At 40.2% G+C, this 5,095-nt stretch overlaps 1 pseudogene; it reads right to left on the minus strand.

Moving 5' to 3' along the window:
• Positions 1 to 2,567: 2,567 nt before the first annotated feature.
• LOC104992156 overlaps positions 2,568 to 5,095 on the minus strand; it is a 26,534-nt pseudogene continuing 24,006 nt past the window's right edge.

A 5,095-nucleotide genomic window follows, 5' to 3' on the forward strand; every position in this document is an offset into this window, starting at 1 on the left:
TTTTTTTTTTAGCAGCAGCAGAATCATTTTGGGGGGAACAAAGAATGAAAGCTTATGTAGGACCCCAATATACAAATTGTTTCAGTTTATCCAGAGTTTGTTCTACCCACACCCCTACTTTGTAGGCCCCTGTCCCAAACCACCATCCATTCAGAAGCAACTTTCTGGAACTCTTGGGCTCTGTGCCGTTTGAAAAGTGTGGTTCTATTGAATAGAGTTTATAGAATTCTCTGGATTGAAAATGAACCCCTTTTCCTCTTTGAAAAGATGCCCGAGTAAACTCAGTTACCGCCTTTGTCTGAGCATTATTTTCAGTAGTAATGGTAATAGATAGATCAGCTCAGTTTTAGAACATTTCGTTTGCTTAATTTTTAGCATTGTTGCTAAGGGAGATCCTTCAGAAATGTGTTTCCAGTTCTTGTGAAAATCTCAATAGACAGCAGGTGCAAAGTGTAGATGTAGTGGTATCAGAATCTGTTCTCATAACAGTTCAAAACACAAGGAATAGAAAGTGCACCATAATAACCATGCTCTCATGAAACATCTTTGCTAAGTTTTTCAGAGGGAAAAATTAATCCGAACATTTAACAAGTATTGGTTGGCTAAAAAGTTCACTTGAGTTTTTCCATAACATCTTATGGAGAAACCCAAATGAATATTTTGGTCAACCCAATATTTCACACATAGACGTTATTCAGTAAATATTCGAGGCTCACATTAAGAAATGATTTACATTATATACGATTTTAAGGCAAAAATAAAATTTGCCGGCAAAATTTGCCTATAAGATTTTATTTTCTATTATGATTTGGCAGAGCAGCCACGTTTTGGGGAATGGAATGGAGGAAAGGACACTGAATGAGAAGTCTCATCATCTGGGCTGTAGTCTTAACTTGGCACAAGTGAGTTGGTATGACATCAAAGGCCAGAGAGGCTAAATTACTTGCCTAGGTTTCTTATCTATAACACAAGGAGGGTCAATTCAATGATCTGAGCTCCCTTTCACACTGGAGCATTCCACAGGTATCCATGCTCTCTGCTATTGACTGTGCTACTGGCTGTAATATACATGGGTGAACTCAGCTGGAGAAACCAGCTGTGATTTGTGCTCTTGCACTTCCAGTTCTGATCACTGGACTCCTTTTCTAGTCCTACCAGCCTAAATTGTGCTCTGCAGACTCCTCCCTCTTGGGAAATTGGCTTGTTCAAAAAGGAGTTTCTGGCTCTGGTTCATGGCCATCAGCAGGGCACAGTATTTATCCTTTTGCTTTTTATACTTGGTGGTTACCAACTACATTTCTGTTAAATAGCCCATGGTTAGTTTCCATACATTGAACAGATTATTGACTCCTTTTGTTTGTCATGAATCTATGTTTTTATGACATATTTATATTGTCAAAAATGTACGTTATGATAATACATAAAATGAGATGCATTTGGCACTTTTTAATACTGTAATTATCATTTTTTTTTTTTTTTTTGGAGAAGGAAATGGCAACCCACTCCAGTAATCTTGCCTGGAGATTTCCATGGACAGAGGAGCCTGGTGGACAGAGGAGCCAGTCCGTAGGGTCTCAAAGAGTTGTACACAACTGAAGCAACTTAGCACTTAGCACAATTATCTTTTTAATGTAGTTATTTAGAATGTAGTGTGTTAATCCACAGTACCTTTATAAATCACTTGTTTATCATTAAATCTTCCTCACTCAGAACTTTCTATAGTGTTTGCATTTTGTCCTAATATTATATCTATTTACTGTTGTTTCATTTCTTTCTACTTAAATGACACTTCTCTGTACAAAAACTCTTTTAAAGAGGCACATAGGTACAATTACAGGCACTCAGTGGAGAGATTTTTGTGAATGGCGTGAATCTGATTGCAGAAGTCCCCTTCAGGGTTGTAGTCAAACTTTAGTGTTGGTAAATATCACCAAGTGAAAGTGAAAGTCACTCAGTCGTGTCTGACTCTTTGCGACCCCGTGGACTATATAGTCCATGGAATTCTCCAGGCCAAAATACTGGAGAGGGTAGCCTTTCCCTTCTCCAGGGGATTTTACCAATCCAGGGATCGAATCTGGGTCTCCCTCATTGCAGGCAGATTCTTTATCAGTTGAGCCACAAGGGGAGCCTGAGATCACCAAAGACATTTGTTAAAATACATCTTTGGGGCCTATTCCCCAGGGATTCTAATTTAGTAGATCTGAAGTGTATCCCAGGAATCCGTATTTCTTTCAGCAATTCCAGGTGATTCTGATACAAGAGATTACTGTTGCTGCTGCGGTTACTGCTAAGTCGCTTCAGTCATGTCCAACTCTGTGCAACCCCATAGATGGCAGACCACCAGGCTTCCCTGTCCCTGGGATTCTCCAGGCAAGGACACTGGAGTGGGTTGCCATTTCCTTCTCCAATGCATGAAAGTGAAAAGTGAAAGTGAAGTCACTCAGTCATGTCCAACTCTTTGTGACCCCATGGACTGCAGCCTACCAGGCTCCTCTGTCCATGGGATTTTCCAGGCAAGAGTACTGGAGTGGGGTGCCATCGCCTTCTCTAACTCTTGCTATAGGGTGCTATTTAATGACTCCATGAGTAGGAGGTGGTGCTGTGTGGCCAGGGCCTGGTACTATATGATCCCCATGTAGTATTTCCCCCTCAGTTTGCTCCTTTTGTCCTGGGCCGTGGGTAGCACTCATGGTTCTCTTAAGCCAATTATTTTTATAGCCTTCATAGAGGCTTCCAGATACATCACCTCTGGAAGCATCTTTCTTTTTCCTGTGTGAATTTTCCATGCTAATATTTGAGAACCATTTCTGGAAAGGAACATCAGAATTAGATTTAAACCTTCAAAACATTTCCTAACCAAATGCTTGAAAGGAAAGATTATATAGATTTTAGTGTTGGGCTTAGAAAAGCAACATCCTAAGTGGAATAGTGATATGAGAAGAAATAGATTAGATAGTGGGAGGAAAGCAAATACAGGTAATATTCAATATATAATATATTCCAGATTGAATAAACACTTATAAGGGCTTCATGCATTGAATGGTCACCTCATGCTCTGAAAATTAATACCTAAACTTTCAGGGCCAGCTGTTCAGAAGCATTCTCATTAGACTTCTCTACTGGGATGATCCTCCTTATTGCTAATGAAGCCCATATTTATTCAACCATAGTTTCAGGCCATTCAGACTTACATCCAAGTCCCTTGAATGTGCAAGTAAAAAATGCAGATTTGGGGGCTCCACCTCAAATATGGTGAAATATAGGCAGTAAAGTTTGGAAATAGCACATGCATTTTTAGAAAGTTCTTGGACTGATTCTTATGCATACTGAAAGCTGACGATTAGAGCTTAAAGATGCTGCTATAATATTGAACACCATACTTCTCCAAAACAAAGCATAGCAGAGCAAGTCCTGGGAAGTGAGAGAAAGGAATGCCCAAGAGCTTAGAAATTTTATGAAGGGGAGGTTTAGAAGGTCATAGGTTTTCACATCAGCTCAACCCCTAGACACTTCCTCAGAGTGTATGAACCCACTGAGGTTGTGAGGTTGGCACAAAGAGCCAAGGATTGTGCAAATTGGGAGGGAACCAGTGCTGTCCTGAAAAATGCTGCTCAAGTTTTTCTGTTAGAGGCAGAAAGTCTTGGTTTTGTGAAGTGATCTTAGTCAGTTTGACCTTTCGGCAAAATTCAGGCCCATTTGTTAAAATTTCACCAAGTCCTTATATACCAATTTCCCCCACAATCTTTCTACTAGGTGGGATTCTATTGGGTTGGCCAAACAGTTGGTTTAGGTTTTCTGTAAGCTGATACGGAAAAACCTAAATTAACATTTTGGCCAATCCAATATATTGAAAACAGTCTTAGGCCAAATTCTGCCAAACATTCCCACTTTTATTAGTAAGGAGACATCAAAATGATCATATTTACCTGTTCTTGTAAGCTTGTTGTTATTGTTGCTTAGTTACAAAGTTGTGTCTGACTCTGTGACCTGTGGACTGTAGCCTGCTAGGCTCCTCTATCCATGGGACTTTCCAGGCAAGAATACTTGAGTGGGCTGTCGTTTCCTTCTCCAGGCAATATTCCTGACCTGAGGATTGAACCCTCGTCTCCTGCATTGGCAGACAGATTCATTACCACTGAGCCACCAATGAAGCAGTTTTATAAGCTTAGAAGGTCCTTACTTCTCTGACTTTTGGCATTTCTATGGGTATCTTAAACAGAAGTTCTTGTGATGCTGATTCACTACCACTCTGATGATTAGGTGCTAACTTTCTGTTTGGTTCAGATGACAGTCCTCTATGAAGTGGGAAGAACATAGGCCCAAACAAAGCTCTAGACTGAGCCAAGGATTAGGATATTTAGAATATTGCTGACTTTATTCTTCTGGTTCAAGAAAGTTTGGTGAGGCCCTAACAGTCTTTCTAGCCCATGATATATCTGAATTCCATTTACTTTACCAGAGAAAAATGATTTCTAATAATCCTTAAGCTAATAAAGAAACCATCTGGTGTTGATATTGATAACCATATTTGAAGTTCTTACTAAAACCCTCTGGAGGCTTGTATTCTTTACAAGTGTATTTCAAATACTAAACAGATGCCTCTTGACCCAGTCTATTTTAAAGTAAATAACCCCACAGCCAGCATTATAGCAATGACCAATGTTTCTTTTTTACCTAATGGAGGGTTGACCTCAAAGTTTAGAAACATCTTGGCAATCCATGTAAAGTCCTGAATTAAAGGTGGAAAAGTATTGGAGTTTCCGACCAAGTTTTAGGTCTCATATATTTTAAATATTTTTAGATCTGAAGGAGTAATACTGGGGAAGCTGCATTTCCATTATTTACTTCCAGCCTTCTACCTCTTCCTACAAGGGGGCTATCAGTTCAGTTCAGTTCAGTTCAGTTGCTCAGTCGTGTCCGACTCTTTGCAACCCCATGAATCGCAGAACGCTAGGCCTCCCTGTCCATCACCAACTCCCGGAGTTTACCCAAACTCATGTCCATTGAGTCGGTGATGCCATCCAGACATCTCATCCTCTGCCATCCCCTTCTCCTCCTGCCCCCAATCCTTCCCAGCATCAGAGTCTTTTCCAAT

This window comes from Bison bison, unplaced genomic scaffold (assembly GCF_000754665.1).
Source record: "Bison bison bison isolate TAMUID 2011002044 unplaced genomic scaffold, Bison_UMD1.0 scf7180017864212, whole genome shotgun sequence".
NCBI lineage: Eukaryota > Metazoa > Chordata > Mammalia > Artiodactyla > Bovidae > Bison > Bison bison.